We start from the raw sequence: 10,989 nt of genomic DNA on the forward strand, positions 1-10,989 counted from the left end.
GCAGAAAGAAAATCCTCTATCTCACCACGCGTCTAAAAACCATCGTCTTCAGTAAAAATAATAAGATGCTAAACAACTTGATGTGAGAATTTGTACATGTTACCTATAATTTAAGTTCTCAAAGACAGAGAGGTGCACTAAAAAAGTAGATATCAATGCAACCGGATATTCGTATTTTTCTAAACGCGGTTTATACAGCCAAACTGTTTAGATGCTATTCATGTAATCGGAAAACAAAGATCGGTAAATACACAAAAATATGTGTTCATAAAGTCAATAAAGTCAAGCTTGCCCCGGCAGGATCAGTTAAGGTTTCCCGGAAACTGCCCACCTATCCCTCCCCTAAGCCACATTTTGCCTAAGTGAAAAGTTAGTGTTGATGTTGTCTTAGGGGAGGGGTAGGTGGTCAGAAGAGAAAAAAAAAACTTGACGTTTTGAGCGTTTCCCCCAGGGGGTACTCCAACCCGATAGGATGAGGCTCTCCATCCTTAAATATGGCATCCTTGTTGCCCTTATTAGCGCAGTGTTGCTGACGTGATCCTTAGATAGGGTATCAATGCCTAACACACGAGAAACAAATCATAGATCTGTTAAAACTGAACTTTACCCCAGGGCTGATTAGGAGCGCGATTTAAGGAAGTTTTTTTTTTCTGTTTCCACTGATCCTTAGGTCTTGTTTTCCTTTGAACTGGGCTTCATTTTCCATGTTTGGGTCTTTATTAGGATATTGGTTTTCGCCTGTCTGAACTATTCGATATTTCTGAGAGTACCCCCCTTCCCCCAGGTGGGCGTTAACCTTTTCTGGTCAGCATGAATCACGGGATTACTAATGGTGGAGCTACGCTATTGTTTGAACATGGTAAGAAGACAAGAATAGTTTACTTCAACGAACGCTTTTCATTCTGGTAATTTACTTATTTTTTTCCCATTTTCCCATGTTTTCACCCAAGAGAGAATGATCATTCTTTCTTGATTCACCATAGTTGAGCTCCGCCATTTGATAAACCGTCCTTGATTCAAGCTAGCAAACGGCTTCCACTCAAAATGCCCGTCAGCTTTCCGATCCACGGTCTTTCAATGGTGGCAAGATGAGTTATTCAAATCAGTCGATAACATCAGAGTTTTGCTTTTCACCCTCCGAACGACGAGTAGAAAAGTTTCTTTTTAAAAAACCTTTCAAAATATTTTGGTGAAGATAATGATTGTCCGTCCTGAAAGCCCTGTACGAGATATGACGTCACAAGTGGCATTAGGTCAAACCAATTATTCAAAAGCACACGTCGCGTTTTTGGGACTGTGTATCTTAAAATGTCATAAAAAATTGTAACAAAGCAGAAGAAAAGTTTTTTTTATATTGCAGTTTAATCCATATGAATTTTTTCCGTGGACGATTTAAAGAAAGTTGGCCCATAAGGTATTCCCGGCTAGATTTTCAGTTTAACATCGGTTAAGTAATCTTTCAATTCACATCGATTCCTTTTAAATGTGTAAAAATATTTCGACTAACCAACTGATAGTGTTGAAATTGTTTCTGCTAACAAAACCGTTTCATGATCAGACGGAATTCATTTCAATATTTTTTTGCAGCTTACAATGAAAAATAGTCGTCAAAGTGATGTCGTTGAAAGGCTTAAGCCTCCTGTTCCTGAGAGGCCGAAACTGGTGCCCAGGAACCTGCAAACAAAAGATGTCCTGGATGAAAACCTGAAAGAGGAGAACAGGGAAAGAAATAATGAAGAAAGTGAAAAGACGGTGGTTATTATCGCAGCGAGACGAAGGAAATTAAAATCGACCTAGAAGACGATGAAAGAGGAGTTCTAATCAACGATGCGCCTCAATCTGAGATGGAAACTTGCTTAAACATGGAAGACAAAGATGATAAGGAAGAAGAAGAAAGTGACGATGTCAACACGCCATTTCTACAAAATGAAGGACAAAAGGGGTCGGCTACGTCGGTGATGGTGTTACCTTCGATCAATATTGCCCACTTCTCCAAAGAAAAAGAGCTCACTCCTGCTGAGGCTTTGAGAAACGTCGAAGAAAAGATCACCATCGAGAAAGAAGAAGGCAGCTGTGAGGGCAAGGAAGATGATGAAGAAGACATTTCTGGGAAAGAAGTTCTATGTTATGCGTGGCAGATTGCTAAAGGGATGGTAAGAACTTTTTCGACTGAAGAATGCTTTGAGCAATTTAGTCATCGTTTGCAAATCTTAAGAATCTGCCTCTTCCCCGTATTAATACTGTTCGGTCACGAGACGGCAGATTTTTTAAGTATTCAAATTTCTGCGTTATTTATAACAGACCATAGTAGCGCTAACTACTATCTTGCTGAATTTTTCGTGAAACACGACACATATAAAATTGAGCTGTTTGATCTTAAAATAGGTCAGAAACGAGTTTTTTTAAATTTTCTATAGCCCGAGAAGCCAAAAAAATCACATGGAGCCTTTGTGAAGGTACCTATTGAAAAATCAGGTCTGTTCGTATTTTCGAAAAGGTGTCTAATGAATACAGCCATATGACCGGAATAAGGCTAAACTATCAGTTATTTCATTTGAATCGTACAAGCCTGACATACAGGGACGTAGCCAGCTTTTCGATTAGTTGTAGGCCTGGCTGACTTTCATTTCCACATATCCTGAAAATTGCACGCATGACCAGTACGCACTGACCTCACCAACACTTTGAGCTCTTATGTTTTTTTAGCTCACCCCAACAATGCATAAGTTATATACAAGCGGTAGAGTGATCCAATCAACAATTTGAAGGCCCGGGCCTACAGGACTATGGGCTGGCTACGCCCCTGACATTCACGGCAGAACAGGAAATAGAAAGCAAAAAGAGAGGAAAAGAAAAGAAGGGAAGTAGAGAAAAGAAAAAGCAATGGTTTAATTTGTTTTCGGGACTGGATGACTGAGCAGCAAGGACTAGATAAATCTTGACTCCCGTAATCGGGATCTTGGAAAGCACAATAAACGGTCTGCAAGTGGAACTGATGGCTGAAAGGATTGCTTTTTGTAAACGGCAACTATGATGGTATTTGCTAACTATTGTAAGCTCAATTGATATACCTGGTGGCTCAGCTGTATATTTGGCTCTAAATGAATAATGTTCACCAGGTATGCTGTTTTGGGTGACTTCGAAATAGAAATCAGCAGTATAGTAAGAACCAATAGGTTTTTTTTTTCTTTTTCGGGCGTGGCAGTCCAAGGAGGGCTTTATTCCACTCACCTGAAGTCTCCCTGAAAAACAGCATTTAATTAAGTGTCAACAGAAGTCAACGGGCTTTCTTCCGCGGTTGAAATCTTAACTGAAAACCATATTTTTCAGCCAATATTCATCCCTACGAGTTATCGAGTGTAAAATTGTATGAAAGTGATCTGAAGGGAAACAAAAATCACTTCGAGTTAGCGGGAGTTTCGAGTTATCGAGGGTTCGAGTTACCGAGGATAAATTAGAGTAAAGGAAATCCAGGGGAAATGGATTCTGGTTCGAGTTAGCACAAGGTTCGAGTTAGCGAGGGTTCGAGTTATCTGGAGTCGACTGTAGTTCACTTAGCTTGTTCAACTTTGACGGCTTTTTGTGCTGAAAAGTATACGTCGCGGGGATATTGTAAATCAATTTCTTAATTTGTTTCTTCGTTTTCCAACAGCTGTGACGGAAATCCTCCCCCCCATTCTTCATGAATAGGCCGACGATCACCTCCTCCCTATTTCCGGACCGTTTGCCAGGCACAGCTTGCAGTAGCCTGTTCCAGGCTCTCGATAGTAAGGGTGGCACCGGCAAAAATAAGGCAAAAAACCGTAAGGCACAGGCAAAAAAGTTTAAAGCACCGGCAAAAATATAACAGCATGATCTAGGAAAAAGGGGCGGTGACGGGCTATTTTTGTGCCTGGAACAGATGTTTCATTGCACTTGGTTGCTTTTCCGTCAAATCGTTAAATCGGGAGTTCGTTTAACAACAATATCCCGATTTTAATCGGGATATTAAAAACTGCTATCCCCCTGCCACATCGTAAAATCAAGCTTCCATTTTAATTTCATATTGGAATCCGGTAACTAAAATTCTTTGAGAAATAATTTCGTTATTTCTCTGCCAGGAATACTTGGCCAGCAAAGGATTCATTCATCGTGACCTGGCAGCCCGTAATATCCTACTTGGTGAGGACAGAGCGGTGAAGATTGCCGATTTTGGTTTGTTACGCCACGCAAATGAGAGTGAGATATACGAAGTTACAAGCGTACACAAGCTACCAATGAAATGGATGGCACCTGAAGCGTTGGAGAGCGGCATTTTTACTTTCAAGACTGACGTGTGAGTATATGTTAACGAGGCCACAGTTAGGCCAAGCTTGGGCTTCCTGTGATGCAGTGTGAAGTTGAGGTTTTAGATAACATAGACCCTGCAGTGTACTGTTTAGAACTGTCTGAAAAAAAAAGAGCACAATTTTGATCATGACACTGTCTACGGTAGCGGTTATCACTCTATCTCTAAATAAATACTCAAGTGTTTGGAAAACATTAGCCTGTTCCAGGCGTGAAACTTGAAAATAAGATATATAAACAGAAACTTTGAACCGATGAAGTTAATCAGTGACCATCTTGGATCCTAGATTCCACGCTCCACATCCGGCTTCCAGATACTAGATTCCGGATTCCAACTCAGTGTATTCCAGATTTCAAAAGGCCTAGATTCCAGAATTCCATAGTTTAATAGCTGGATTTCGGATTCCAAAGTCCATGACTCCAAGCAAAAATTTCCTGGGTTACCATCCATGGGGCGAGATAAATAAAATTGATATTTCTATGAAGTTAATTCTTGCTATTTCTTTATCTGCTTCCTTTTATTGCAGATGGTCTTTTGGAGTTGTTTTGTGGGAACTAGCCACCATGGGTAAGCTAGTTTTATAAATCTTTGTATACTGATGTTGGTAGAATAATACTCTAGTCATTTTCCTATACCCGAGGGAATTGAAAGGGAATCCCCAATGACAGTAGTTAGGGAAAAGCTGACTGTTCAGTTTTAGGATAGCAGTCACGGGAGAATCGAACTGCTTTATAAAAGAAGCATTCTCGCATAATGTCGTGATTGCTAAACAACTAGAAAAAATAATAGGCTAACTTCCGCCGCTCTCCCAGCCGTCTTTACCGGGGAGGAGCGCAGGCTCATAATAATCCAGCCTATAAGTCATACCCTTAACCACAACTTGACCTGATATCACGTGTCACTTGTATTGGCGAAATGAATACTCAGTAATGCTAAACTTGTACATTACGTTATTTTAAACCCTCCTGGAGGTTGGTAAATTGATAATACATGATGGTCATTGAACTGAGTGGAGAGCAATTTGGTCCGAAATCATACGCGCGATTTCGCGCGCGAGTTCGATTTGAGATCGGAAGTATGATTTCAGACTAAAATTGCACGACACAAAGTGAAATTATCACTTTATTACAGCCATTTTGAAACCGCAAAATTCAATCCGTACCAGCAGTGATTGGCCGTGGCACCAGACAAGTTAGCTCGTTATCCCCCATACTCGTTAACATATATTCTGAAGCCATGCTAAGAGATGCTTTAAGTGGTGGGAATGAAGGTATTCGAGTGGGAGGTCATCTAATTAAGACAGTTCGCTTTGCGGATGATCAAGCAACCTTAGCCAATTCAGTTAAAGGTCTGCAACTTATGATGGGTAAAATGCAGGAAAACTCCGGGGAATATGATATGAAGATCAATGTTAAGACGAGTAAGGTGAAGAAAATCAGTAAGAGGCCTGGTGAGGAATTCACGATATTTCTTGAGGGTAAACAGTTAAGCCAAGAATCGTCTCTCTTTAACTACCTTGGGAGCCTCATTACACAGGATGGATCCCGTGAAAAATAAATTAGATCGAGAATAGCCCGAAAACGCGTTTACTAAGAAAAAAGAACTGCTGACAAAAGCCTTCAGCGCGCTAGCCTTTGCCTGAAGAAGATAATTATAAAGACGGTCATCTGGGGTACTTTTCTGAATGGAGCCGAATGATAGACCTTAAAGAAAGAGGATCTGCGAAGGCTGGAGAGCTGTGGGATGTGGCTTTGGAGAAAAGGTTTTTTAAACATAACTTGATCTGTACCCTGCGAGCAGAGGCTACATTTTCGCGGTATGAGCTGGCATGCGAAAAGTAGCCTCTGCCGACAACCGTTCAATTTTCTATCGTGCATGCGCAAAATTCGTCACGCGATTCGCAAGCAACTGGTTCGTCATATCTGCGTGAGTTTCGCGGGAATCAAACTTGCGAAAACTACCTGCGAACTACTCTCCTGGAGCTTTTGTTTTGTTTTTCTGCTTCGCCCCTTCTGGTTTTATGTATTTTAGCCGCAAAATTTCCACGGATCGTCTTTTTTAGGAAAGTATTTTTATGCTATCAACATTTTTCCGGCTTTAAAATGAAATTCGCAGACAACGCTACGCAGAAGCGATGCTTGAAATAAATTGGATGCTGTAGTCTCACGATTGTGTTTTAAACTAATGTTATGAATGAACATAGACGAAACAGTAGTCAGAAAAATTATTTATCGAAAAATTTTATGCGAAAACCCATAATTTTATCCTTAAAAGCAATTCGCGTAATACTAACTGGATCGTGGATCATTTCACGCGAGTAAAAGCTGCCGAAGACATCAAATGTCAAGGCCAAAATCCTCAAGTCTCAAGTCGTATAAAACATCTATGAAACAACTATAAATACTTAAATTTCCATTTAAAAACGGAACTTCCTCGACCATTAATGTGCAAGTTGTACCTGAAAATTCTTTTAAAACTTTGCCGCTTTGGTTTCTTTTCAGAACAGGACAAGCGTTCCTTCGTGAAGAAGCCAACCAGGTTGAAGTACTTGAGGGCGAATCAGTGTTCAGTTAAAAGCTTTTTTTCTGCTTTTTCCACTAAAAGAAAACTGATCGATGATTTTTTTGAACATTCCGGTTCCCATCTGTGTCTTAAAACAGTACATTTAACCTTGCATTGAGAGGCGGCACAAAAATAACCGCAGTATCCATTTTCTTTTCCTGGCAAACAAAAACTACCATATGATAAATTAACGATCTTTACACGGTCCCGTAAGAAGTACCGGCAGCAGCTTGTTTCGGTATTCCGACAGCTTTAAAATACAGAGCTTATTCAAGTTGTTGACGGCGCTCTTTTAAATACATAAACAGGGATTTTTCCTGTTGCTACGTTTGAGCTGTGTTGATCCGCGTTCGTATGCGAGAATTTGGCGCGAAGGGATGCATGAAGGCGCAATAATAGTCAGTGTTCATTCGCTGACGCAAGACTCACGCAATCCGCAATGCTCTAAACCGGTCAAGAACAAGAAAAAGGCCGGTTTTGTTAATTTATTCGTCCAGATTTCTGGACGGATTTGAACGGTTGTCGGCAGAGGCTACTTTTCGCACGCCAGCTCATACCGTGAAAATGTAGCCTCTGCTCTCAGGGTACTTGATCTGACAAAGTCAACAACAACAACAATAAGCTTTATTTGCATGACCATAACAAAGTATTACAGTATTGCAAAAGCTACTTGAAATTACTTATTGATTCCTTGTAAATTAAACATTTAAAATAATTTGAAACTTATCAATCATTGTTTATTTCTAACCATCAGTAGGATTAATTATTCCGGAGATAAGTTTGTCTCTCAATTCAAAGCAAGTTGATATAAATGAAATTAATTGGATGTTAATAAATTAGTCAGGAGAATTCATCAGATGTGATAATAAGGACTCATGTGATTGTAGTCGCAGAAACGGTATTTTAGGATCTAGTTTAGAGAAGAACATATCTCTTATGGAAGAAAAACTTGGACAGAGTCTGTAACGAAGAAGTATTGAGGCGTGTAGGTGAGGAGAGGGCCATCACAGCTTTTATCAACAGAAGACAGAGAGTCTGGCTTGGTCAAACCCTACGACATGGTGATCATGTCCCATTAGTTATTGAGGGAAGAATACGAGGAAAGAGACCACCTGGAAGACCTCGAGCGGGAATGCTGGATAGAGCAAAGGATGGCAGCTCTTACGTAGCGGTCAAGAGGCGTGCCTTAGATCGAGAACCACGAGGAAGGACTTGCCTGTGGGCAGATCAAATAGCCTGTTGAAAAACGGAAACAAAAGGGCTTTTACATCTCATTTTGTATGCGATATAAAGCAAGGTGCGACGGTGCGACGTGGTTTAGAACATAAATAACGCGATTTAGAACAGATATGATTGTGTGATTCGCAAATAAATCACACTGCTGAGAGCCAATCAGATTGAAGGGATCACCAGCGATTTCAAAATGAAAAATAAGAAAAGCCCAAAAATCTTTGATAAGACAGCATTGATCTTTATTTTGTTACTTTAGGGGGTAGACCATACCCTGGGATAAGCCCTATGAGGCTATGCAGTTTACTAAAATCTGGATATCGGATGGAGAAACCCAACACGTGCAGCGATGAAATGTAAGTCAGAATAGAAATAATAAAAGACCACCGAATAGAGGGCACGATGAAGGAATACTTACAAAGTCCTTCAAACAGTTTTTTTTTCTAAAATTGTCAGCCTTTTCGAGGAGTGGAAACTTCAGCTCGCCTCTTTCCTTTACGTTGCCCCCATTCTAAAAAGAGCATGTGGAACATAAGTGTATTCAATATTCAAAGTAAATGGACACATATCTTTGTGTAGTGGTATTTTTAACTATGTTTTCCTTTTTCAACAGATACAAATTGACGATGGACTGCTGGAAGGAGGATGCAAATGAACGACCCTCATTCGCTCAACTAATACCGATACTGGAAGAGATGATGACAGAAGATACCCCTTACTATTATTTCAGACTACTGGATCAGAACCAGCCATGTTACCGTGAGGCATCCGCTACTAACACCAGTAAAACTAGTACTCTTGATACGAAGCTGTAATTTCTGTAGGGGCTCTATGGTTTAATTTTTTTTCTTTAGATTATTATAGGGGTCTCGGGAGGACTCCAATATAAAGGAAATGCTTGACGGATAAGTAATTTAATAATTGCAGTTGCACCGTCTGCAACACCAAGAAACTATACCCATAAACTGAACACCGTTGTTTTCATCTTCACTGTTTGCCAGTATTCATAACCAGTCTCCTCAGTTACGATCACAAACGGCAGCCAAATTAGAACACTCTCTAACTCATTATGACAACGTCTTTTCGTAGTAGATATTTCTTTACCCACAACCCTAAAGCTACAGGCAAACGGACGCAACAACTTCCAACAATGTTAAACAATGTTGCGAGTTATTGGCCAACACGGTTACGTCCGTTTGCAGGGGGTTAAGTGGTACATTTATGGTTAAAAATATTGGCTTTTTGTCTTGCACAGTCAAAGTGAGACCACAAACTGTAATGTCTACGTCTAAGACAGACGAGCAACCCCGTCATTTTCACATTGGAGTTCCCTTGCCCACCAAGGAACAGGACAGAGATGACGAGCGCAAATGTTTAATGGGTTGTTACAATAAGATACCTAATAATTTTTTTAATTTCATTTGAAAGACATCGAGAAAATACTGAATAGCACTGGTAATATAACAATTGTAGGGACTAAAATCGGTTCATCCTCTACAAATGACTATTAAGTTGTTAGTAGTTCGGATTGCTTCTTTTACTTTTTTAGTCTGTCCACACTATACTGGAAATAGATTTTCGTGTCGACATGAAAATGTATCCGGCAGTATGAACGACAACCGTATAGAACTGGAACAAGTCGTCCACACGTATCGAACATCGCACCAGAGCGGTCGGTTGGCCGAGAGGCCAGTTTTGTGAACTAAATCCCAGTGCTCTCTCCTAAAAATAAACTTTCATATCAGGTGGGTCCCAGCCTATGCTCGCTCCTACTCATTTCACTTGAAAACATGTTCACACTGCGACGAAAAGTGGCAGAAACCTATCCCGGTGATATGTGACGATCCACTTTTCAAGATCGGCGGTGGCGTAACGCAGTTTCGCTCCTTAACAGAAATAGCCGGAAAATCACTGTTCTTTTATGTGAACTGACAAAAGCAAAATCCGGTATCATTTTCGTGTCGGTGCAAGGACTTTCCGGTATAGTGTGACTGATCATAGCCTTCAGAGTTCCTCAGACGCCAGATATTAACCTACCACATAATTCCGTGGCTACAATTCAATGTTACAGACGTTTCAACCGGTTAGGTTAGATTACAACATTGCCACTCGCTATAAACATGTCATGTCATGTCATGTTGGAGAAACGAACTATTGACTCAAAATGTGTGATCAGGAGTAAGGTGATAAAAGACACTTCGGTTCACCATAACAATATTGCGGCAGTAGAAAAAATTATTGTAGAGACCTTTGCTGGTGTTGAATAATAATTATAGTGATTATAGTTTAGATTTTTATGTTCGTTCAAATAGTGTCATTAGCAGATCACTTGGGAAACCCACGTCTGGGTATGAAAAGTGAAGATTCGGATTATCAGCGCAGTTCGGAAAAAATAACATTCCATTTCCGACCAATGCTGCCAATACAATAAGCAATGCGGGAACCTTTGTTACAATTTCTACAGCTAAGGTCTGGTTTGGAAGTCAGTATATATAACACACTATTCTCTACAGGCACACAATCAGGGTCAGAGACGGGAAAGAAGTTATGCACCTCGGCGTTCATTCGATACCCCTCCTCGATCTGCATAATTTATATAATTCTTTTACTTAATGGCTCATACGCCAGGAACGAAGTCAGCACCAGCAAGAACGTTCCAATGGTCAATTTATACAACTATACATTTATTCATTTAATACATATTGCGCATTTACATAATAATATTGCCTCATTTTATAATTATAATAATAAATTATTGAATGGCAGGAGTAAGATAAAATATTGTAGGGGCTTCGGTATGAATGGGGTCACTTTGATATATCGTGCTATTATTCGAACTCATAGCCAGGCCAAGAAAACCAGAAGAAACG

The sequence above is a fragment of the Porites lutea genome, chromosome 5 (genome assembly GCF_958299795.1).
Source record: "Porites lutea chromosome 5, jaPorLute2.1, whole genome shotgun sequence".
Classification (NCBI taxonomy): domain Eukaryota; kingdom Metazoa; phylum Cnidaria; class Anthozoa; order Scleractinia; family Poritidae; genus Porites; species Porites lutea.